Here is a 26657-nt window from a genome sequence, read left to right on the forward strand (position 1 = left end):
TGAGCTGATCTTTCAGAAAGAAATAGAGTATATACAGACATTTGCTAAACAGGAAACCACTCCTCCGGGATGAGATTGAACAAGGCCAAGGGCAGGGTTCGGCACTTTGGCCACAACAACCCCAAGCAGCACTACAGGCTGGGGACTGAGTGGCTGGAAAGCAGCCAGGAGGAAAGGGACCTGGGGGTACTGATAGATAGTAGGCTGAAGATGAGGCAGCAGTGTGCCCAGGTGGCCAAGCAGCAGTGTGCCCAGATGGCCAAGAGAGCCAATTGCATCCTGGCCTGGATCAGGAACAGTGTGGTCAGTAGGACAAGGGAGGTTTTCTGCCCCTGTACTCAGCACTGGTCAGGCCACACCTTGAGTGTTGTGTCCAGTTCTGGGCTCCTCAGTTCAAGAGAGATGTTGAGGTGCTGGAAGGTGTCCAGAGAAGGGCAACAAGGCTGGTGAGGGGCCTGGAGCACAGCCCTGTGAGGAGAGGCTGAGGGAGCTGGGGGTGTGCAGCCTGCAGAAGAGGAGGCTCAGGGCAGAGCTCTTTGCTGTCTACAACTACCTGAAGGGAGGCTGTAGCCAGGTGGGGGGTGGCCTTTTCTGCCAGGCAACCAGCAAGAGAACAAGGGGACACAGTCTCAAGTTGTGCCGAGGCAGGTCTAGGCTGGATGTTAGGAGGAAGTTGTTGTCAGAGAGAGTGATTGGCATTGGAATGGGCTGCCCAGGGAGGTGGTGGAGTTGCTGTCCCTGGAGGTGTTGAAGCAAAGCCTGGCTGAGGCACTTAGTGCCATGGTCTGGTTGACTGGCTAGGGCTGGGTGCTAGGTTGGCCTGGCTGATCTTGGAGGTCTCTTCCAGCCTGGTTGATTCTATGATATGACTATACACTCTGCATTTGTATGTACTTCATTTTTTGTAGCCTGAAGAATAAATTACATTCTGTCACTAGCTCCATTAAATTACATTTTAATTATGTATTTTGGATAAACTTTATTAACCTGCTAATAAAGTTTATCTGAAATTTATTAACCTGTTAATAAAGTTTATCTGACATTTGTTAACCTCTTAATAAAGTTCATCCCAGTTTAATTGGGAGTCTTGGAAATGCAGAGAATGAATTGAAGCTGAGGAAGAGAAGCAGCTTATTTTACTACCAAAATTCCTTGTTCTGCTGCTCTCACTGTAGAAGATAAGCATATCAGTATGCAAGTTAGGCATGTCTGTTAATATTTCTACATGGAAGTAGATTTTATCTAAATGATTGTAAGTAGATAAAAGGTGAGGACAAAGTGGTTAGAGGCTGGAATGGATTGCCCAGGGAGGTGGTGGAGACTCCATCCTTGGAGGTGTTTAAGGGCAGTCTGGATGAGGCTGTGGGCAGCCTGCTCTAGGGTAGAGTGTCCCTGCCCATGATAGGGGGGTTGGAACTAGATGATCCTTGTGGTCCCTTCCAACCTGACTGATTCTATGATTCTATGTATTGTGGAGGCAGGGAATTACCATGGCTGAGCCAGGAATATATATAAAAATAGAATTATTTCTTTTTCCTGAAACCTGCCCCCAAATTATATACAGAAATTAACTTAATTTAATTAGCAGACTCAGTTAATTGAGAATATCTTACGAAGGATACCATAGATTTGGCTATGTTAGAGGTCAGGAAATGGAAAAGGCTAAGCTATAAACACAGCTTTCCCAGTGTCAATCAGGCTGAGCAGAAAGTCACTACTCACAGGTGAGTTAGGCTGTCTGGGAGGAAGAGCAGCCCAGAAGCTTGTCAGCTCTCTCTTCCCAAAGACATCCCAGGCTGCCTTAGACCTATTAAGCTTGCACAAAGGGTGCTTAGGGTGGGAAGCTGTCCTGAGGAGGTTGCATTTGTAGTGCATCGGCGTCGCTTGACCGCTAGGTGGCAGACACGCACCACAGCACCATAGGATGCTTGCTTGCTTCGGAACCTGTTGCTAAAGACTTTCAATCTCATCCCATTGGCCTCTGCCCACCCATCCAGCCTGGCTAATTTTCAAATTCAAAATCCCCAGTAATGTAATGTTTCATAAGTAACATCTTACTCATTCAGAAATTGTAGGGAAATAATAGGCATTTTAGCATAGGGGATGTCCCAGTATGCAGTTTGCCCTAGCTGCTGAAGCTTCATAGTTTGTTAGAGCCTAATGGTCTCTGAATTATGATGTTCTGTGAGATGAACAGCATTTTCTAGTGGAAGATAGCTGCACTGGGTCTCCTGCAAGTGTGCAGGGCGTTCATGTTTCAGCAGCTATGTGGAAGATTACAGCAGGGTTCAATTCAGTTCGTTTTGATGATGGTTTTAAGTAATGGCTTCTAAACACGTTCAGTATTTGTCAGAGTTTCATTTCTTGATTTATACTATCAACTTCCACACAATATCAAACCACTGTCGCCTGAAGGCAGCTACTCTAAATAGGCAGCTGACCTGAGTGAGTGCTGCTGGACAAGAATCAAGGCTGGAAACAAAATTAAGGTGAGCCAAAGTTGGTCAAAATGGAAGTATGGTGAAGCGTGGCAGGTTGATTACATCGCTCTACCTCGTTCTTGTTCTGGCAAACAATATGTGCTGACTGTGGTAGAGGCAAGCACTGCATGGCTGGAAACCTGCCCAGTTCATCAGAGAATCATCGAATCAATCAGATTGGAAGAGACCTCCAAGATCATCCAGTCCAACCTAGCACCAAGCCCTAGCCAATCAACCAGACCATGGCACTGAGTGCCTCAGCCAGGCTTTGCTTCAACACTTCCAGAGATGGTGACTCCACCACCTCCCTGGGCAGCCCATTCCAATGCCAATCACTCTCTCTGACAACAACTTCCTCCTAACATCCAGCCTAGACCTCCCCTGGCACAACTTGAGACTGTGTCCCCTTGTTCTGGTGCTGGTTGCCTGGCAGCAGAGCCCAACCCCACCTGGCTACAGCCTCCCTTCAGGTAGTTGTAGACAGCAATGAGCTCTGCCCTGAGCCTTCTCTTCTGCAGGCTGCACACCCCCAGCTCCCTCAACCTCTCTTCATAGGGTTTGTGCTCTAGGCCCCTCACCAGCTTCCCTGCCCTTCTCTGGACACCTTCCAGCACCTCAACATCTCTCTTGAATTGAGGGGCCCAGAACTGGACACAGCACTCAAGGTGTGGCCTGACCAGTGCTGAGCACAGGGGCAGAATAACCTCCCTCATCCTACTCTGTTGCAGCCTCTGGAAACTGCAAGTTATGATCCAATCATGGAACCATGCAGCATAAGTCCAATGTGAATGGAACTCACCAAAGTATCACAGTATCCCAGTATCACCAAGGGTGGAAGAGACCTCACAGATCATCAAGTCCAACCCTTTACCACAGAGCTCAAGGCCAGACCATGGCACCAAGTGCCACGTCCAATCCTGCCTTGAACAGCTCCAGGGACGGCGACTCCACCACCTCCCCGGGCAGCCCATTCCAGTGTCCAATGACTCTCTCAGTGAAGAACTTTCTCCTCACCTCCAGCCTAAATCTCCCCTGGTGTAGCTTGAGGCTGTGTCCTCTTGTTCTGGTGGTGGCCACCTGAGAGAAGAGAGCAACCTCCTCCTGGCCACAACCACCCCTCAGGTAGTTGTAGACAGCAATAAGGTCACCCCTGAGCCTCCTCTTCTCCAGGCTAACCAATCCCAGCTCCCTCAGCCTCTCCTCGTAGGGCTGTGCTCAAGGCCTCTCCCCAGCCTCGTCGCCCTTCTCTGGACACGCTCAAGCATCTCAATGTCCCTCCTAAACTGGGGGGCCCAGAACTGAACATAGTACTCAAGGTGTGGTCTAACCAGTGCAGAGTACAGGGGCAGAATGACCTCCCTCTCCTACTGACCACACTGCTCCTGATGCAGGCCAGGATGCCACTGGCTCTCTTGGTATTTCTCCAGACACAGCTTCTACAGGTCTCTTCCAACCTGGTTGTTTCTATGATTCAATAAAAAGACTTTTAATTATCCTTGACAGAATTGGCCAGATTAAGTTCCAGTTGAGCTTTTGCATCTCTAATTCTCCATCTACATGACCTTACAATATCTAAACACATAATTAGCAGATAAAGAAATCCCTATATTTAAGGCATGGTGCTTTTCTGTTATTGTCTTTAATATGACTTTGCTAAGTTTGAAATGCTCACATTGAAGTTTTCCATGGTAGATGCCTGCCTCAGGCTGAAAAACATCTACCTCTACATGTTTTGGAAGGCTGAAGCAAGCAGCACACATCTGTGGCTCGCAGTAGGTTTAACAAGAAAAGATTTTTACCCCTATGAAAAATGCTTGCAATTACATTTTCTGGAGATGTGGCCTAAATTTTAGCATGAGGTGTCCTATGAAATCTCCCTACCATTTGGCATACATTAATCACCTGCTGGGGAAAAAGAATACAAACCCAAACCCAAGTTCCATGTTTGTAGCCATTAGAGTTTGGCAGCTCTCTTCTCCAAAGCTTCTTCTGCACTGAAGCCTGAACTGAAGGGGCTGACTGGGACTTCATGCAGTTCCTCCTCTCTTTGATAAGTATTGTGGTTTGGAAAACAGAGCTGTTAGCTTGTAGAGATTGTCTCTCTTTTGCTGCCAAAGAATCCCTGCTGATGCCAGAGTAATAAGAGGGAACGTGTGTAAGCGAAGCATTAGCTGCTAGATCTGAGCGGTACAAGGATGGAGCACAGGAGTAACTGAAATTATTGGCTGAAAGATGTGAAGGCAGAGAGAAGTGGGAAGAATCTGGATCTCAGAAAGAAATGACTTGACTGGGAAGGTCAGAAGGGAATCTATGACTCTAATACAGATGTACTGGAAAGAGCGCCTTTGAAGGACTTATGTTTGGAAAACCACCACTGTTTTTTTGCTTGCTGCTTACAAATAGTCCCTTGCTTCTGCCAGGTAATAATTCTGTAGGCCAGACAAAGTGCAGATCTCTCTGGCTTCTCATGACTGATTCTCTTGCTTGCTTCTCGTGGCTGATTCTATGATAACAGTTTGTAATCAGTGAGTTTGCAGATGACACCAAGCTAGGAGCAGCTGTGGAGCTGTTGGAAGGTAGGAGAGTCCTGCAGAGGGACCTGGCCAAGCTGGATGGGTGGGCAGAGGCCAATGGGATGAGATTTAACAAGGCCAAGTGCAGGGTTCTACACTTTGGCCACAGCAACCCCAAGCAGCACTACAGGCTGGAGACAGAGTGGCTAGAAAGCAGCCAGGGTGAAAGGGACCTGGGGGTGCTGGTGGATAGTAGGCTGAAGATGAGCCAGCAGTGTGCCCAGGTGGCCAAGAGAGCCAATGGCATCCTGGCCTGCATCAGGAACAGTGTGGCCAGCAGGACAAGGGAGGTTATTCTGCCCCTGTACTTAACACTGGTCAGGCCACACCTTGAGTGCTGTGTCCAGTTCTGGGCTCCTCAATTCAAGAGAGATGTTGAAGGGCCTGGAACACAAACCCTATGAGGAGAGGCTGAGGGAGCTGGGGGTGTGCAGCCTGCAGAAGAGGAGGCTCAGGGCAGAGCTCATTGCTGTCTACAACTACCTGAAGGGAGGCTGTAGCCAGGTGGGGGGTGGCCTTCTCCCAGGCAACCATCCACAGAACAAGGGGACATAGTCTCAAGCTGTGCTGGGGAAAGTATAGGCTGGATGTTAGGAGGAAGTTCCTGGCAGAGAGAGTGATTGGCATTGGAATGGGCTGCCCAGGGAGGTGGTGGAGTTGCCGTCCCTGGAGGTGTTCAAGAAAAGCCTGGATGAGGCACTTAGTGCCATGGTCTGGTTGATTGGCTAAGGCTGGGTGCTAGGTTGGACTGGATGAGCTTGGAGGTCTCTTCCAACCTGGTTGATTCTATGATTCTATGATTCTATGATAACAGTTGTTATTTTTGATACAATTGAATGCCAGCATGGTGGGAATTAAGAAAGTGTATAATACAAACTATTTCTTTCATACTGCCTCAATACTTTTGCCTGTTTGTTTTCCTTTGAAGGATATTTGGCACTGGCACTGTCAGGATATTGGAGCAGAAGGATGTCAATTCCTAATTTTCTGCTAACTTTCTTCAGAAAAGACAAAAAGCCTCATGTATAAATACAGAAGTAATTATTCCATAACAGCCTAGAGGAGGCTCAGGGGTGATCTCATTGCTGTCTACAACTACCTGAAGGGAGGCTGCAGCCAGGTGGGGTTGGGCTCTGCTGCCAGGCAACCAGCAACAGAAGAAGGGGACACAGCCTCAGGCTGTGCCAGGGGAGGTCTAGGCTGGATGTTAGGAGGAAGTTGTTGTCAGAGAGAGTGATTGGCATTGGAATGGGCTGCCCATGGAGGTGGTGGAGTCACTGTCCCTAGAGGTGTTGAAGCAAAGCCTGGCTGAGGCACTTAGTGCCATGGTCTGGTTGATTGGCTAGGGCTGGATGCTAGGTTGGCCTGGCTGATCTTGGAGGTCTCTTCCAACCTGGTTGATTCTATGTGTTATTGTAGGGTTAACAAAACATATATCTTGACATGCTACTAAAATCTGTATAAATATAGCCAACTATACAAGGTGATGTTTCTTATTAGAAAGTAATGGAAATGCAAATTGATTTCACAGGAGGCACACAAATAGCACAAATAGGTGTTCCTTTTTCTTCAAAATTGTTTTGTTGCTGTGAGACATCAGTATAATAATGCCATGAGAAACAGCAGGTGTCTTGCTGTTGCTCAGTTCGAAGAAGATAGGAGTTTTCCCACTACCAGACCTGCTCAGGTTAATATACAACTCTATTATTTCTAACAACAGCTCTTTAGATCTTACAGACAAAGCTCTTGCATTAAACCTCAAAACATTGACTAGATCTATTTCACATAGTCTCTGTCTTCACAGCCATACCCTATAGTGCTCAAATTTGAATTCCATTTTTAAGACTACTGAATTCTACTGTGACAGAAGTCTTTATCTTATGTTCAGCTGTGAAATTACTTTCATGATAACATGATGTATTTTAAGAGCTTGAATCCTAACTGCTTTTACGTGTGCACAGAATGATGTGAGAGTGACTCCAGTTAAACACTCTGGCAAAGTGGTCCCAAATAGAAAGAGCTTAAAACTCTGGAAGCCAAATTTCAGTAAAGGTAGGTACAGGTAGAACAAAGGAAAGCACCTTTGTGGTAGGGTGAAATAAACCTTCAAACAAATTACTAGACTAGCTCAGAAGGTTTGGAAGCAAAATCATAGAATCATAGAATCAACCAGGTTGGAAGAGACCTCCAAGATCATCCAGGCCAACCTAGCACCCAGCCCTAGCCAGTCAACCAGACCATGGCACTAAGTGCCCCATCCAGTCTTCTCTTGAACACCTCCAGGGATGGTGACTCCACCACCTCCCTGGGCAGCCCATTCCAATGCCAATCACTCTCTCTGACAACAACTTCCTCCTAACATTCAGCCTAGACCTACCCCGGCACAACATGAGACTGTGTCCCCTTGTTCTGTTGCTGGTTGCCTGGCAGAAGAGGCCACCCCCCCACCTGGCTACAGCCTCCCTTCAGGTAGTTGTAGACAGCAATGAGGTCACCCCTGAGCCTCCTTTCAAATTTATTACTTAATTATTTATTTGTGCTCAACAGTATCAAATCATAGAATCAACCAGGTTGGAAGAGACCTCCAAGATCATTCAGCCCAACCTATCCCCCAGCCCTACCCAGTCAACCAGACCATGGCACTTAGTGCCCCATCTAGTCTTCTCTTGAACACCTCCAGGGATGGTGACTCCACCACCTCCCTGGGCAGCCCATTCCAATGCCAATCACTCTCTCTGACAACAACTTCCTCCTAACATCCAGCCTAGACTTCTCCTGGCACAACTTGAGACTCTGTCCCCTTATTCTATTGGTGGTTGCCTGGGAGAAGGATGATACATGATACACCAGGAGAAGGTCAAGAAAGAGATAAGAAAGCAATGCAGAGCAGAATCTCAGAAAGAAGAAGCAAAAGGGGCAAAGAATAGATTGTGCAACAAATGATACACTAAACCAGCAAGAGAATAGGATGCTACAGGCTTGTCACTGTTTCCTTCTTTTATTTACCTTTTACATCTCTGGAATGTTCCCATTTCTTGTTTATAATTTAGGAACCACACAAGAGTGTTAGTTTTTAAACCACTGCAACCTTCCTGAAGTTGAGAAGAGATGAAGTGACTGATGCCATTGGAATGGGCTGCCCAGGGAGATTGGAGAGGCACCGTTCCTGGAGGTGTTGAAGCAAAGCCTGGATGAGGCACTTAGTGCCATGGTCTGGTTGACTGGATAGGGCTGGGTGCTAAGGTTGGCCTGGATGATCTTGGATATCTCTTCCAACCTGCTTGATTCTGTGATTTTATGATTCCATGAAAAATGATTTCTCCAATTCTTCACCTAATTTCTGTAGCTGAGAGTTCTCCTGATGCTCATATGAAATGAGGTGAGTTGCTGAACAGATAAGCTCACAGACTAGAGTTGAATGTGATTTGTTGTGTGAGGGTTGACACTGTCTCTTAGAGGCAAGTGCAAGAGTTAGACTGGACTGAACAGTTCAGCAGTTTCCTGTGGCAGTTGGGTCTTGTGTTTCAGAACCTAAGCATTAGGTTAGAAGAATTAGATTATAGGCTGTGAAAAGGAAACAATGGTGTACAGGATTAATGTTCCAGGGGGAGTAACCTTGAACCTGACCCTAGGTGTTCTTGACCCTTCCCCAGGGGTGGGTCTAAACACCACCAGGCATGGTTAGCCCACTCCCCCTTCCTGTCTAGAGGTCTATAAAAGCAGGGGGACTGCCTGTTCTCGCTCTCTGCACTCCCTGCCTCCCTGCTTAGAACCATCACCATCCTGTTCCTGGTTCTATTTGTTTTACCATGTGGCCATCACCATCAAAATCTGGTTCTATTTACACATTTTGTGTTTGTTTTCCCTTCCCTATCCCTTTGTAACCTCCCTACCTCAGACACCTTTTTAATTTGTTGTGAAACTTTCCTCTTTAACTTCCAAATCAGAGTGAGATTTATTTATTTGGGTGTGCTGACCTTTTCCTTTCTCTCCATCTAATTCCTTTCTTTTGGCAAAGAAGGGGGAAGAGGGAAGGGCACTCTATAAATTGTTATTTGGTTCTGTCAAATTTATTTGAGTCTCTGGGAATTTAAATTAGAACTGAGACAAGTGGTGATGTCTACTTTCACTTCAAATAAATCTTCTGTAGCTACAATATACTGTTGAGCACAAATAAATAATGAAATAATAAATTTGAAAGGCAAAGAAATTTGAAAGGAGGCTCAGGGGTGACCTCATTGCTGTCTACAACTACCTGAAGGGAGGCTGTAGCCAGGTGGGGTTGGGCTCTCCTCCCAGGCAACCAGCAACAGAACAAGGGGACACAATCTCAAGCTGTGCTGGGGAAAGTCTAGGCTGGATGTTAGGAGGAAGTTGTCAGAGAGAGTGATTGGCATTGGAATGGGCTGCCCAGGGAGGTGGTGGAGTCACTGTCCCTGGAGGTGTTCAAGAGAAGACTGGATGGGGCACTTAGTGCCATGGTCTGTTTGACTGGTCAGGGCTGGGTGCTAGGTTGGCTTGGATGATCTTGGAGGTCTCTTCCAACCTGGTTGATTCTATGATTCTATGAATATGCCAAGCCTAATAGATCCCAGTACAATGGGACCACTGAGCTGGCACAGCTGGAACTGTGTTGATGCAGAATTCAGCAAAGGGTGTAGCTCAGTGCTGAAGAGCAAGATGTTGACTAACTCAGCCTCACGCTTATCTTAATCCAGGAATTTTACTTCTGGTTACTTGACTTGTTGGGAATAGTAATATTAAATGTAGTGATTCTATGGAATTGTTTGATTATGGTACACTGAAGCATAAACCATGGGCTTGAAAGCAGGTCACTGAGCTGGGTGAAGGGGTAGGGTCAAAGTGATCTTAAAGGAACGTGGTGTGTGTAAAACAAGAGGCCTCAAGTCTTACCTTATTGTTTTATGGTTGTGTGCCTTCACTGCTCAGTACAGCCTGGTGCCTGTCTCTTTTACCTAGACACTCTATCTGTCTCCTTAGGATTAATATGATATACTCTGCTGAAGGACTAGAGTTATTATGTGTCTTGTTAGGAGATAAGAAATACGTAATTAATGTGTCCTAGCAATTAGTGTGTAATCCTGAAGTAATCCTTAACGCAAATATATGTAACCAATTAGAGTCTAACAGGATTTGTAACCTTCTTATGTAGCCCTCTGATGAAAAGTATATAAACCCATGAATCATAGAGTCACAGGATCAACCAGGTTGGAAGAGACCTCCAAGATCATCCAGTCCAACCTAGGACCCAGCCCTATCCATTCAACCAGACCATGGCACCAAGTGCCTCAGCCAGGCTTTGCTTCAACACCTCCAGGGACAGCAACTCCACCACCTCCCTGGGCAGCCCATTCCAATGCCAATCATTCTCTCTGCCAACAATTTCCTCCTGATATCCAGCCTAGACCTCCCCCAACACAATTTGAGGCTGTATCCCCTTGTTCTGTTGCTGGTTGCCTGGCAGAAGAGACCAACCCTACCTGGCTACAACCTCCCTTCAGGTAGCTGTAGACAGCAATGAGCCTCCTCTTCTCCAAGCTAAACACCCCCAGCTCCCTCAGCCTCTCTTCATAGGGTTTGTGTTCCAGGCCCCTCACCAGCCTTGTTGCTCTTCTCTGGACACCTTCCAGCACCTCTTGAATTGAGTAGCCCAGTACTGGACACAGTAGTCAAGGTGTGGCCTTGCTTGGGGTACAATAAACAAAACTTGCTTGTATCAAGCATCTCCCCATCTCTTCCAATGCCTGTGGCATTGTAGCCCGTGGCATTGACTGGCACCACTGTAAAGCACTGATCACAGCAGGGTCAAACAAGAGTTGTGCCTAGTTGTAACAAAGGAGTAGTAACTTCTTTGAAGCTAACTGGCTCCTATCGACTGCTGGAATTATGAACTACTTCACTGTCAGTCAAAGGGCACAAACAGGGAAACACACTCTAATATCTACATGATGCCTGGCATCATGTTTGTTTGATCTCAAATTGTATCTTCTTACTTTGGTGTCATTGCTGGAAATAGGTTAGATTGTATCTGCAGCTTTGTAATGGGGCTTTTTGCTTTTGCTGAATAATATTCAGAACCAAGGTTTTGAAATCTGACATCTGTTCTTCAGGTACAATTTTGACCACTGCCTTTCCTGAAAGCAAAAGATAAAACATACAGATATGCATACAAGCCTCAGCTGTATATGCTAACTGAATACAAACTAAGCACAAATGGGCTGTTGTGGATGCAAATTCTGTCATTTGCTTGCACGAGTGACAGTGATAAACAACCAGAGGTACCAGAGAGTTGCATGCATAGAGTTGAAGTTTAATCCTGAGTGCTTTTTGAGACCTTAAGTGTCATACCCTCTTGACAGTGTATTTGACCTGAGAACCTCAGCTGTTTAATCAAAACATTTCTTTGCAACTTCACTTTGGTTCCTTTATATCACAGAATCACAGAAGTTCTTAGATTGGAAAAGACCTTCAAGCTCAGTGAGTTCAATCATTAGTTTCAAACTGACAAGTCCTTGACTAAACCAAATCCCTCAGCACAACATCTAATCACTATGAATGGCTATGGTTGGAAAGGACCACCAGCATCAACCTTCATCCCATCATCCTTAATCACTAGACCATCCATTTCCATGTGTATTGTTTAATCTGTCATCAAAACATCTGCCTCTGAGTGGTTAATCTGGCTGTTATCTTTGGCTGAACTATTGCTAATGTCCTGGCAGGCACTGCTAGTCAAGTATGGTTGCCTGATTCTGGGTCTAATGCTGCTCACTGTGAAATTAATGCACATCTTCCCATTTCCATGTACAGGGTTCTGCTCTTTGGCCACAACAACCCCAAGCAGCACTACAGGCTGGGGACAGAGTGGCTGGAGAGCAGCCAGGAAGAAAGGGACCTGGGAGTACTGGTAGAGAGAGTAGCTGAAGCTGAGGCAGCAGTGTGCTCAGGTGGGCAGGAGAGCCAATGGCATCCTGGGCTGGCTCAGGAGCAGTGTGGGCAGCAGGACAAGGGAGGTTATTCTGCCCCTGTACTCAGCACTCCTCAGGCCACACCTTGAGTGCTGTGTCCAGTTCTGGGCCCCTCAATTCAAGAGAGATGTTGAGGTGCTGGAAGGTGTCCAGAGAAGGGCAACAAAGCTGGTGAGGGGCCTGGAGCACAAACCCTATGAGGAGAGGCTGAGGGAGCTGGGGGTGTGCAGCCTGGAGAAGAGAAGTTTCAGGCGTGGCCTCATTGCTGTCTACAACTACCTGGAGGGAGGCTGTAGCCAGGTAGGGTTGGTCTCTTCTGCCAGGGAACCAGCACCAGAACAAGGGGACACAGTCTCAAGTTGTGCCAGGGGAAGTATAGGCTGGATGTTAGGAGGAAGTTGTTGTCAGAGAAAGTGATTGGCATTGGAATGGGCTGCCCAGGGAGGTGGTGGAGTCACCATCCCTGGAGGTGTTCAAGAAAAGCCTGGATGAGGCACTTAGTGCCATGGTCTGGTTGATTGGCTAGGGCTGGGTGCTAGGTTGGCCTGGATGATCTTGGAGGTCTCTTCCAACCTGCTTGATTCTATGATTCTAAGACCTGAATACACCCAAACCCCTAAACTCAGGTCTGAACAGTTGAAGAATAATTGATAATGTCTACACTTGCTATCAGTTTTTAGTTTCAAGAAGATGCAATGAATTTTGGTTGGTCTTATTTATGCTTTTTTCCCTTTAATTTATGCTTAACACATTTTTTTTTAATAATTGTATGAAATGTGCTGAATTTAAATGCATTTGCAATCTGCAGAAGGAAGCAACAAGAATAGAATCTGCCATATCACAGCAGGGCCAGAGAGTTTGGAAGAAGTGGTCAAATTGAGCAGTGTGCATTGATTTGAAAGTTGAAAGCAGAAACATTTTAAGGCAGTGGTTTTGTTATCTATGAAATGGATTACTCATCTATTTTCATCAGCAAGAAAATTCTCTAGACTTGTTTTGACAGTTTCAAACATAACCCATCAACCCAGCTCAAAACTATATTTGCATATGTATATATGCAATCTGCTACAAAAGAAAAAAAGAAGAAGCCATTAGCACATTGAGACTTTATACCTCTCCCTGCTGCAAGGGACAGAAGCAGTGATAAGAGATTGGAGGGAAAAAAGAAAAGTGGGCACAAAAGACATGAGTGGAGCTAAACACCTAACTGTGCTGGGTGTTCTCCTAATCCCATGACATAGAATCATAGAATCAACCAGGTTGGAAGAGACCTCCAAGATCATCCAAGTCTAACCTATCCCCCAGCACTATCCAGTCAACTAGACCATGGCACATGTTCTAGTTCTGCTGATCATAGAATCATAGAATCAACCAGGTTGGAAGAGACCTCCAAGATAATCCAGTCCAACCTAGCACCCAGTTCTGTCCAGTCAACCAGACCATGGCACTAAGTGCCTCAGCCAGGCTTTGCTTCAACACTTCCAGGGACTGTGACTCCACCACCTCCCTGGGCAGCCCATTCCAATGCCAATCATTCTCTCTGCCAACAACTTCCTCCTAACATCCAGCCTAGACCTCCCCTGCCTCAACTTGAGACTGTGTCCCCTTGTTCTGTTGCTGGTTGCCTGGCACTTCTGGTGGAAGTGCACACTTGGTGCTCTGGTGGCAGTGCACCCTTGGTGCTCTGGTGGCAGTGCACCCTTTGGCAGGCATTCCTCCTGCCTTTTGTGCAGCTCTCTGCTCGGTGTCCAGCTGCAGCTCCACAGGGAATCTCCCTGTGTGCTCTCATGCGTTCACAAGGGTCCAGCACCACTGGGGTAGAACCTCTGCCCCCTCCCTGGCTGTACCTGTCCATACCCTGAATGCACAGAAGCCTTTTCTCTTTGGGGTAGCTGAGACAAGATGTAAGCATCCTGGGCATTCCAGCCAGGCTGAGGGCCAGGAGTTTCCAAGGCACTGCCTGTTGATTTGCATCCCTGAGCTTTCGGCTAAGCACCTCAGTCTGAGTTGCAGAAGGTAACAAAGACAACCCTTACCTTTGTTGGTTAAGGAGAGATGATGCACTCTTTATCTTTGATGATGAACAAGAGAGAGGATTTTGACTCTCACAGCATGAAACCTGTGTATAACCTGGTCTAATCTTTTCCTTATAACTCCTTGTTGGCTGTTGACATCTTGTGCTAGTTTGAAGCTAGCTAGAATGTTTTGGTGAGAAGAACTAGATTACAGGCTGTGAGGAGGAACCAATGGTGATGTCTGCTGCACTCGTAGGCTTGCTGAGATGTATAAGAACAAGAACATGCAGATCATCTATGAAGATGTTAAAGAGGATGGGGCCCAGCACTGATCCTTGAGGGACACTGCTAGTGACAGCTGCCAGCTGGATTCACGTTACTTGAGGTGATGGCATCCAGAGGGACATGGACAAGCTGGAGAGGTAAGCCCAGATGAACCTCAAGAGGCTCAACAAGAGCAAGTGTAGGGTTCTGCACCTGAGCCAGAACAATCCTCGCTGTCAATAGAGACTGGGGGAGGAGGTGATAGAAAGCAGCCCTGTGGAAAAGGACTTGGGGGTGCTGATGGACCAGAAGCTGGACATGAGCAGGCAGTGTGAGCTTGCAGCACAGAAAGTAAATCACAGCCTGGGCTGCATCCAAAGCAGCATTGGCAGCAGATCAGAGAGGGGATTCTGCCACTTTGCTCTGCTGAGACCTCACCTGCAGTGCTGCATCCAGCTCTGGAGCCCTCAATACAGGAAGGACATGGAGTTGATGGAGCAGGTCCAGAGGAGGCCACGAAAATGCTCAGGGGGTTGGAGCAGCTCTGTTACAAAGGCAGGCTGAGGGAGCTGGGGGTGTTCAGCTTGGAGAGAGGAGGCTCTGGGGAGACCTCACAGCAGCCTGCCAGTACCCAAAGGGGGCTACAAGAAGGCTGCAGAGACACTGTTTGCAAAGGGCTGCAGGGACAGGATGAGAGCAGTGGCTTCAAACGAGCAGAGCAGGTTTAGATTGGATGTTAGAAACAGATTCTTTACTAGGAGGGTGGTGGAACACTGGAACAGTTTGCTCAAGGTGATGGTTGGGCCCCGTCTCTGGAGATACTCAAGGTGAAGTTGGACAGGGCTGTAGGCAACTTGATCTAGTTGAGATGTCCCTGCTGACTACAGAGGGTTGGACTGGATGACCTTTGGAGGTCCCTTCCAAGCCAGACCATTCTGTGATTCTGTGATCTCCTGAGGATACGGTGCAGCATCTCTGGAGCAGGTAGGTAGTTGCTGGTGGGGAGGTCAGTACACGTATCAGATCAGGTATAGATCAGATATGTATCATGGCACTGCAGGCTCTCTGTAGATGTTTCCAGTTAACTTTCAGAGCAGCTGTACCTCAGGACAATGTGGTGTTATATTTAGACGTGCAGACTTGGTCACCTGATGGTGTCCTGATTTAAGAACGATTGGGTCTGTGCTTGCAATTCTTTGCTTCAGAATGGAAAGGGGAACAGCTGAAGAGCTGCCTTTGGCTCTTGTGCCACAAAGGGAATTCTTCTTTCGGTATAAAGCATGCTTAATGAGATTGCATTTTTCCCCACAGTGTTTCACTTCAATCTGAGAAGGGAGCTCACATGAAGGACACAATAATGGTGTGCGCGCAGGAGCCACGACTGACTTCACAGCTTACACGTGATAGAAAAAGAACACCTATTTTCACAGTATCACAGTATCCCAGTATCACCAAGGTTGGAAGAGACCTCACAGATCAGCAAGTCCAACCCTTTACCACAGAGCTCAAGGCCAGACCATGGCACCAAGTGCCACGTCCAGTCCTGCCTTGAACTGCCCCAGGGACGGCGACTCCACCACCTCCCTGGGCAGCCCATTCCAGTGTCCAATGACTCTCTCAGTGAAGAACTTTCTCCTCACCTCCAGTCTAAATCTCCCCTGGCATAGCTTGAGGCTGTGTCCTCTTGTTCTGGTGCTGGCCACCTGAGAGAAGAGAGCAACCTCCTCCTGGCCACAACCACCCCTCAGGTAGTTGTAGACAGCAATAAGGTCACCCCTGAGCCTCATTTTCCTTCTCTCTTCTTCTGTTTGTGTTAACAAAACGGGAGAGCTGGTGGTTGGCTCTGATTTCGACTTCCAGCCTGGCTTTGCTCTTGCATTCCTCCTCACTCCCGTCTTTCTCGTTCAGAGCTGCATAGTGTTGGCAGCTTCAGAGAGAGGGAGCTCCAGTCACACGCATGGACTCAGCCCGCGGAGAGGAGGTTAACATGAAGGAGCCCACACTGGCAGCAGCGGGTGGTGCTGGGGGGGAGGCGAGGGAAAAATGAACTAAAAGCAGCACTCGAGTAGCTGCTCCTCTCTCCTCGCCACCAGCGCCGTGCGCGGGGCTGAAACTGCTGCGTTTGCTTTGCTTTGTTGCACTTGCCTGAGACGTGGAGAGGGGCGGGGAGGCAGGGGCAGGTTTAACTTTTATTTGACATTACCGGGTTGTTGTCAGTTCCCCAGCCTTAAACCCCACTGGTTTCCTCTCGCCCCCGCCGCCTGCCCGGGCTCGGCTCCCTCCAGCTAACTTTATTCAAAGGGCAATAGCGAGAAGGGCTTGTCCGGGCTTGGGACACGTAGGCAGCGTACAGTAAGTGAGCCCCACGATGACACCGGGGCCGGGAGTTGATCGCCGTGGCGAGAGATCAGCTCAGCGGTCGCTGCCGGCGGGCGGGTGAAGGTCGCCGTGCCAAGGACACGCACACGCACACGCGAGGGATACCGAAGTCTGAAGGAGCGAGGGAAGAACTGCAGCCGCCAGATCGTTGCAGCAAGCAGCGGCGGCCAGAGCCATGCGTGTCACGGCCTCCTGAGCGAGGGGAGGGGGGGAAGAAGGGAGGAGGGAAGGAAGCAAGGAAGAAAGAAAAAAAAAAAGGGAAGAAGGAAAGAACGAGAAAAAGAAAAGAGGGAGAAAGGTGGTTGAGACAGGCGCGGGGTGGAGGAAACTGTTTGCCTGCTTTTGTCTCGTAACACAGTGAACTGGAAGATGGAGATGGATGTTAAGGGAGTTTCTCCGTGCTCGGAGCCCATCCCTCCGGCGGTGGGGTCTGGTGGCTGTCCGCATCAGCACCCGCACCACCGCGATGGGCTGCCGGCAGAGCCGGCCCCTGCCGCCCACAGCGGCCACCCGGAGCGGAGGCACGGCAGCGAGAGAGAGGACAGAAAGGTAGGTCCGCTCCGCCGCCGCCGGCCGGCGCCGTGCCCGGCTGCCCGGGGCAGCGCTCGGCGGGGGTTTGTGACGGGCCCGCTCCCGGCTGGCCGCGGACGAGCCGCCGCAGGCAGCGCTGCGACGCCCTTTGTCAGTGCGGCGGAGGTTGTCTGAGGACACGGGCGGCCGGGCGGGGAGGAGCGGGGCCCGGGGCACCGGGGGTCTTGCTGCGGAAGCGGCGCGGCGGACGGAGGCCCCGGTGCCGCCGCCGAAGTTTACCTCACTTCGAGGTGCCAGTGCCAGCAGGGCCGCCGCTCCCCTCCTCTCGCCTCCGTTCTCGGCGGCGAGGGGCGAGTCACCTGGCAGTCGTGCCTCTCCAGCCCTGCTGTGTCATTGTGGAACGGGGGACGGCTGCAGACTGCCGAGTGAAAACCCGAGGGTGACGGAGTTCAACCAGAAATGGGGCAGGTTGCATCCTTGGGTGCGGATGTGTCTGCCGCTGAGGCATCGGAAAGTAGGGGGAGGATGGGGTGGAGAAAGGTTGCCATTGAGATAACGTCAGTGGAACGCATTGATCAGTGTTTTTGTCTGTGGGCACCCGTTCGCATTTGCTTTTCTCGGCATGGGCTCAGCAAACCGAAGCCTATAAATGCCTATAAATCCTGCTGTGTCTGTAGGTCTGAGACCTACCTTCAGAGACTGAAAAATGTGTAAGTTTCATGTCACAGAGTTGTCGCTGCAAGGACTCATCCATGTGTGCTAGACCATAAAACAACCCTTCACTGCACTGGTTAGACCACACCTTGAGTGCTGTGTTCAGTTCTGGGCCCCCCAGTTTAGGAGGGACATTGAGATGCTTGAGCGTGTCCAGAGAAGGGCAACGAGGCTGGGGAGAGGCCTTGAGCACAGCCCTACGAGGAGAGGCTGAGGGAGCTGGGATTGGTTAGCCTGGAGAAGAGGAGGCTCAGGGCAGACCTTATTGCTGTCTACAACTACCTGAGGGGTGGTTGTGGCCAGGAGGAGGTTGCTCTCTTCTCTCAGGTGGCCAGCACCAGAACAAGAGGACACAGCCTCAGGCTGTGCCAGGGGAGATTTAGGCTGGAGGTGAGGAGAAAGTTCTTCCCTGAGAGAGTCATTGGACACTGGAATGGGCTGCCCGGGGAGGTGGTGGAGTCGCCGTCCCTGGGGCTGTTCAAGGTAAGGTTGGACGTGTTGGTGCCATGGTCTGGCCTTGAGCTCTGTGGTAAAGGGTTAGACTTGATGATCTGTGAGGTCTCTTCCAACCCTGATGATACTGGGATACTGTGATACTGTGATACTATACTGTAAAAGCTGAAGACAGCATTTCATTGCCCCCGAGTTAATGAATGTTTCATTCTGTCGTGGCTGAATGTTACTGTAGGTAGTTAAATGACTTGTGTGGATGTGACTGTTTCTAGATGCCTTTTCCTCATGTCACGTTACTGTAACTTAAAATGCTTTTCTTTCAAAGTAATTAAAATGTAGACCCAGAGCTGCCATTTGCATGAGTTGATTGTGCCGGTGCCTTGAGCCTTTAAAAACCCTGCCATCAGCAGAAAGCCATGCTCAATAGTTACCTTCACATGGTTTGTTTGATAATTTACCAAGCTGTGAGGAATGCCAAGATGATGTGGCTGAAGGTGAATGAACACCAGAGAAGGTCCAAGGATCTGTGAGGTGACTAGTTAATATCTTTAGCTAGATCAGTATTGCAGCATATTATTCTGTATTTGCCAGCACTTTCTGGACATAGAAACAAAAGCCCTGGCTTTATTTTTTTTTGGTCATATTTGTAGCTGTGTTCAAGTACTGTGATGATTTTTTAGTTCTTCTTAATCCACTACCAGATTTCCCAAGTTTGCTGTTGCCAAGGCAGTTGCAATCATTAGCTTGTATGGTCGGGAAGTGTTGTGACATTTCAAACCTCCTTAAATGTATGCATCTTCTCTGAGTTCAGTCCTAGGAATTAGGAGTTCTTACTAGTAGGACTTCTTACGAGTAGGAAGAGGGAAGTACTTCTTACTAGTGCAGAGGTATTTCAGATGCCTGGTCAGTGACACAGTAAATGTGATGAGAAGGTGAAAACCCACTAAAGCGATAGCAAAATCCAACACCTGTTGGGGTTTGGGCAGTGCTGAGTGATTTGAAATGAGAGAGCAAGAGAGGTAACATTAGGACATGGAAAAGGATGTGAGATAAGGAGTGCAGCTTCAGGGACAACAACCTTGAGAAGTTGGCAGAGAAGCTGCGAAGTTAGCTGTGCGAGGGCACTAAGGGGGGTGGTCAGTCAGATTTGCTCCTAGGGCTTATGGACAGTCCATACTCTGTTGTGCAACCTATCAGAATCATACACCTTGTATTAGCTCCCTATATAAGCACTGCTTTGAGCTGCAATAAAGGTTTGACCTATGCATTATATTGGTGTCTAAGCATCGTTCCTGCCCCTGCACGATCTAGGCGACCCTGGCAAACACTAGTGTTAAAAAAGGAAAGATTCCAACCACAAAACAAACCTCAGGAATTACTGGAAACCTCATCTAAGAACTTTCTAAATTGAGATAACAGTGCCATTGTTTATTCGACCCTTAAACAAGTGTCAGAAGCACAGTGGTGCATCTTCACAGTATCACAATATCACAGTATCATCAGGGTTGGAAGAGACCTCACAGATCATCAAGTCCAACCCTTTACCACAGAGCTCAAGGCCAGACCATGGCACAAAGTGCCAAGTCCAACCCTGCCTTGAACAGTCCCAGGGACGGCGACTCCACCACCTCCCCGGGCAGCCCATTCCAGTGTCCAATGACTCTCTCAGTGAAGAACTTTCTCCTCACCTCCAGCCTAAATTTCCCCTGGCGTAGCTTGAGGCTGTGTCCTCTTGTTCTGGTGCTGGCCACCTGAGAGAAGAGAGCAACCTCCTCCTGGCCACAACCTCCCCTCAGGTAGTTGTAGACAGCAATAAGGTCTCCCCTGAGCCTCCTCTTCTCCAGGCTAACCAATCCCAGCTTACCATTCACATTTAGGAAAAGCAGGGAAATTTCAAACTAGTTTTGCTGTAAGAGAATTGCTTCTGAATTTAGTTGACAAAAGTGGACACATTAAGAGGACAAATGATTCTTATAGAAAAAAAAAAAACATACAAATATTCCAATTCAAAGCATTAATATAAGCCATGGTCTGGTTGATTGGACAGGGCTGGGTGCTAGGTTGGACTGGATGATCTTGGAGGTCTCTTCCAACCTGGTTGATTTGATGATAGCAAAATCCCACACTATTGTTAAAAAGAAAAAGATTCCAACCACAAAACAAAACTCAGGAATTGCTGGAAACTTCATCTGAGAACTTTCTAAATAGATTGGGATAACAGTGCCATTGTTTATTTGACCCTTGAACAAGTGTCAGAGCCTTAAACAAGCATCAGAGGCACAGTGCTGCATCCTAGAAATGTAAACACGATCACCTGGCAATTGTCAAGGGCATTAGAATCTGGTTTCCTGGCATATGTATACTTAAGACTAACTAAATGTTAAGATTCTACAACATTTCATGATTGTACTATTGGGACTAGTGTTTTGGTACCATCCTTCAAGTGTCAAAAGAAAGCCTTGTATTTTAACAACGAGTTCCACTGCAGGTAAAAAGAATTCTGCTTTCATTTAAATGAAGCTGGGTCAAGTTTACACTCTAATAAAGTGCTGTAGGTTTGGGGTTGTTTTTTTTTGTCATTGCCTTCAAAAGGAACATTTCTGAACTAACCAAAGAAAGCAGTTTCCTCATTCTGCAGGATTTCAGGAGAAGGTACTGCCATAGTGTCAGTTTCATGGATGTTGGAGAGTTTTTTGCTGATGTATACCCACTTTGAACTTCACTAAGATGGTGAAACACGTGCTTAACTTGAAATATAGTGTGCTGCCTTCAGCTGGAATGCTGACCTGTTGAAGGGTACATTTAAGTGCTTTGTTGGATGAGGGCCTCGGTTGCCTCCCATATATCTTCTGCTGTAGAAACCATCTCTGACCGATTTTATGAGAAGAGAAATGATGAAGATTGACTTTATAATTTGTTAAGTATACAGTACTGTGATGGTTTGGGTGTTTCCCACCACCTCCTACGCTTTGGAAATCACCCAGACTAGACTCAGCCAGCTCTGGAAATTGAATGAAGCTTGTATGTACAGCTTAGCTCAATAGACAAGCAGATAGTTACAGTATAGACAGTTATAGACAGAAATAGACAAGGTAAAAGGTAATACAGACACACAACAGCCCTCCCAGAAACCTGAGTCCCCAGGAGGGGCTCCCAACCACCCTTTCACCTTCCCCCTACCCCTCTCAACCTTCCCCCAGTCCCAAGGAAGAATGGAGGTTTGGCCAGGGGGTTAGGAAGCAAAGTGGATTAGTCAAAAAAATGGACGGTGAGGTTAGAGAGATGCAGCTCAGAGCTCCCCAGCAGCAGAAGAGCCTTATCTATGTTTTGATTTTTGTTTTCATACATCTCAGCAAGCCTATGAGTGCAGTAGACATCACCCTTGTTTTCCTTTCACAGCCTGTAATCTAGTTCTTCTCACCAAAACGTTCTAGCCTGCTTCAAACTAGCACAAGCACTCAGTGCTTCGAAGCACAGTTGCCATTTAGGTATGAGAAAATTTAGCAGGAATATCAGAGTGTAAGATTTAGAAGACAATTGATGCCATGAGGATGCTTGTTTTTCTCTTAAAGCAAAAAGCATTTCCTCAGTTATTTTTTCTCCTGCAATGTAGGAGAAAACTCCTACAATGTTTTCTGCTCTCTTAGCTAAAAGCATGTGTGTCTAACCACGTTGACATTCACCACCAGTATGGCAAAGTGAATGGCTGAGGGAGAGAACAGGCAAACCTGGCTGTCTTTTCCTGTTAGGAGGTGCAACTGATGCCTGCAGCAAGTTGTGTGGGTGGGTCCTCATGCTGTCTTGCCACCCTGACTTGTGCAAAGGGATGCAGGCCCATAAATTTTACCAAGGGTTCATTCCAGCTTATATTATCACAGCATCACAGTATCATCAGGGTTGGAAGAGACCTCATAGATCATCAAGTCCAACCCTTTACCACAGAGCTCAAGGCCAGACCATGGCACCAAGTGCCACATCCAGTCCTGCCTTGAACAGCTCCAGGGACGGCGACTCCACCACCTCCCCGGGCAGCCCATTCCAGTGTCCAATGACTCTCTCAGGGAAGAACTTTCTCCTCACCTCCAGCCTAAATCTCCCCTGGCACAGCTTGAGGCTGTGTCCTCTTGTTCTGGTGCTGGCCACCTGAGAGAAGAGAGCAACCTCCTCCTGGCCACAACCACCCCTCAGGTAGTTGTAGACAGCAATAAGGTCACCCCTGAGCCTCCTCTTCTCCAGGCTAACCAATCCCAGCTCCCTCAGCCTCTCCTCGTAGGGCTGTGCTCAAGGCCTCTCCCCAGCCTCGTCGCCCTTCTCTGGACACGCTCAAGCATCTCAATGTCCCTCCTAAACTGGGGGGCCCACAACTGAACACAATACTCAAGGTGTGGTCTAACCAGTGTACAGTACAGGGGCAGAATGACCTCCCTGCTCCTGCTGACCACACCATTCCTGATGCAGGCCAGGATGCCACTGGCTCTCTTGGCCACCTGGGCACACTGCTGGCTCATGTTCAGGTGGGTATCAATCAGCACCCCCAGATCCCTCTCTGTTTGGCTGCTCTCCAGCCACTGGAGTGGTAGCATCCTTGCAAGCACATGGTGTGAGGAGCACTTTGCAAGTTGAAGGCAGCATTACCATTCTATTGCAAATTGGTCATTGTGGGTGACTTTTGGCACGGTGGACGTGATCAGAGTTTTCTCAGAGGTGGTGGCCAGAGTTAGAACTTGAAAGCACATAGCTGCTGATGGTATGTTACAAGTGTTTCCATTTTCTAAAGTACTGTGTTGGCCCCCAAGTCCTCCAAAGGCTGGTCCTGGGTATGGATTTGGTAATGTAATGCTGTATACACAACTAAGAACATTTTATCTTGTTTGTCACTGAGGAAAAGCCCTCTGTGTCTGAGGTTTGTTCAAACTGTTTAGCAAACACGATTTACAAGCACACCCAGAGCTTTCCCTGTATGCCTACATTCCAGACCCGACCTCCCTGTGAAATAGCTCCAAGGTGAAGAGCTTGCTCTGTGTTTACATGGAAATGAGCATGCCAAGGTTACAGCAAAAGCAAGGCTACCTGGGCTGGGTACATTGTACTCTGGTTCAAAACCAATTTGTCAGTGTTTGATATAAGAGTTCTGAAGTGTTTTGTGGGTTTACTTGTATGTCATTTCCCAGAATTCTCACTTGCAGTATCACAGCGTGAAAGTGCTACCCAGGAGTGAGCTTCTAGAGGGAAAAAGCTGAGTGCTTTGGGGAAAGGCATTTGGCATTAACACAGAAATTCTCTTCTCCTGTACATATGACCTAATCATCCATCTCTAAAAGCCTTCTGCTAGTGTATTTACTACTGTCAACAATCTGGTGCTTGTTCAGTCCTCCTCCACAAGTGGCAGGTCAGGTAGCAACTCCTTTTTAATAATTTCTCTTATGTATTTAGTTTTATTTGGTTGGGAAATCCACATTTAAATTTAAGAAAGAGAAGGCCTAAGAAATGCTTGAAGCAGATGATGGGAGGATGGGAAGGTGGGGGGCAGATCATAGAATCATAGAATAAACCAGGTTGGAAGAGACTTCCAAGATCATCCAGGCCAACCTAGCACCCAGCCCTATCCAGTCAACCAGACCATGGCACTAAGTGCTTGAACACCTCCAGGGAGCTGTTCTGTTGTCCAGAGAAGGGCAACAAAGCTGGTGAGGGACCTGGAACACAGCCCTGTGAGGAGAGGCTGAGGGAGCTGGGGGTGTGCAGCCTGCAGAAGAGGAGGCCAAGGGGTGACCTCATTGCTGTCTACAACTACCTGAAGGGAGGCTGTAGCCAGGTGGGGTTGGTCTCTTCTGCCAGGCAGCCAGCAACAGAACAAGGGGACACAGTCTCAAGTTGTGCCAAGGGAAGTCTAGGCTGGATGTTAGGAGGAAGTTGTTGTCAGAGAGAGTGATTGGCATTGGAATGGGCTGCCCAGGGAGGTGGTGGAGTTGCTGTGCCTGGAGGTGTTGCAGAAAAGCCTGGATGGATGAGGCACTTAGTGACACAGACTAGTTAATTGGATAGAGCTGGGTGCTAGGTTGGACTGGCTGATCTTGGAGGTCTCTTCCAACCTGGTTTATTCTATATTTCTATGAAGAAGTATTCACAAGTTGTTTTGTCACTGTGATTCCAAGGGAGATTCCAGCTGCTTATAGGAGATGTTTATGATTCAGTCTTTTGTATAATTTTCTTTGGCCAATTTTGCTTTTGCTGGACAGGACTACCTGAGGGGAGGTTGTGGCCAGGAGGAGGTTGCTCTCTTCTCTCAGGTGGCCAGCACCAGAACAAGAGGACACAGCCTCAAGCTATGCCAGGGGATATTTAGGCTGGAGGTGAGGAGAAAGTTCTTCCCTGAGAGAGTCATTGGACACTGGAATGGGCTGCCCGGGGAGGTGGTGGAGTCGCTGTCCCTGGAGCTGTTCAAGGCAGGACTGGACGTGGCACTTGGTGCCATGGTCTAGCCTTGAGCTCTGTGGTAAAGGATTGGACTTGCTGATCTGTGAGGTCTCTTCCAACCTTGGTGATACTGTGATACTGGGATACTGTGATACTGTGATACTGTGTGTGATCCTGTAAGATCTAAAAGCTGAAACTGAAAGCAGTAGTGTATAAGTGGAAAGCAGAGGTAGACAACACTCCCAGCTGCTGATGATAGCAGCTTCTGTTAACCTTACAGAACGTGACACTTTGTGTTAGCTGCAGTTTCCAAGCGCCGAAGACTTTGCACCATCTGTATCATGGGCTATGGTTCTACCAGCATGAATAGTCAAGGTCAAGCCATTGTCTTCCTGGATGGACATATTCTTAGCCACCCAGAAATGGCAGAAAATGTTATTTGTGGCTGCTACTATTCGGAGAGTTTGATGTTCAACAGAAGTTCTGGACAGTCTTTAAAGTGAGGGCAGAGCTGGAGATTAATGGGGTTTCCTCTAACTCATTGCTGAGAATGATTCAGAAATCATTCTTCAGCCCAATAACATCAACTCTGTCTTTTCAGGTCCACTTTAAAGCACCTATTTTTCATGGAAGGGTAGGGGTTAGAAGGGACCTCTGGAGATCATCTAGTCCAACCCCCACGCTAAAGCAGATTCACCTAGATCTGGTTGTGCGTGACTGTCTAGGAGGGTTTTGAAAGTCATCAGAGAAGGAAACTACATAGCCTCTCTGGACAGCCTGTTTTGGTGCTTTGGCACCCTCAAAGGGAGGAATTTTTTCCTCATGTTCAGATGAAACTCAACTTGTTGCTGGGCACCACTAAAAAGAGCCTGGACTCATCCTCTTGAAAATCACCTTTATGATACTTGTAAACACTGAAACCTGTATACTTATATGTTCATGGAGCATTCAGTATAATGTCTTACCTGAAGGGACATTGTAGCCAGGTGGGGGGTGGCCTCTTCTCCCAGGCAACCAGCAATAGAATAAGGGGACACAGTCTCAAGTTGTGCCAGGGAAAGTATAGGCTGGATGTTAGGAGGAAGTTGTTGGCAGAGAGAGTGATTGGCATTGGAATGGGCTGCCCAGGGAGGTGGTGGAGTCACCATCCCTGGAGGTGTTCAAGAGAAGCCTGGATGAGGCACTTAGTGCCATGGTCTGGTTGACTGGCTAGGGCTGGGTGCTAGGTTGGACTGGGTGATCTTGGAGGTCTCTTCCAACCTGGTTGATTCTATGATTCTATTATTCTATATAAAAACCAGTCTTAGAACTCAGTATAACTGTGCTGGGGATGTGTCACCATCTCAGTGCTAGTTTGAATTTCCCAGAGACTCAAACATAGTTAATGGAACCAATAATAATTAATGGGCACCACTGAGAAGAGCCTGGACCCATCCTCTTGAAAATCACCTTTATTATACTTGTAAACACTGAAATCTGTATACTTATATGTTCATGGAGCATTCAGTATAATGCTTTAACAGTGTAAAATTGTTTTCCTACTGCATCAAAATCAGTCTAAGAACTCAGTGTAAATGTGCTGGGTATATGTCAGTGTCTCAGTTCTAGTTTAAATTTCCCAGAGACTCAAACATAGTTAATAGAACCAATAATAATTAATGGATGCCTTTCCCTCTCCCCCTCTTTTTTTTTTTTTTCAAGAAAAAGAATTAGCTGCAGAGAGGAAAAGGTAAAGCACACCCAAATAAACAGTCTCAGTCTGATTTGGAAGTTAAAAGAAGACTTTAACAATAAATAAAAGATATTTGAGGTTGGGGAGTTACAAAGAGGTAGAGGGAAGGG

This window comes from Pogoniulus pusillus, chromosome 32 (assembly GCF_015220805.1).
Source record: "Pogoniulus pusillus isolate bPogPus1 chromosome 32, bPogPus1.pri, whole genome shotgun sequence".
NCBI lineage: Eukaryota > Metazoa > Chordata > Aves > Piciformes > Lybiidae > Pogoniulus > Pogoniulus pusillus.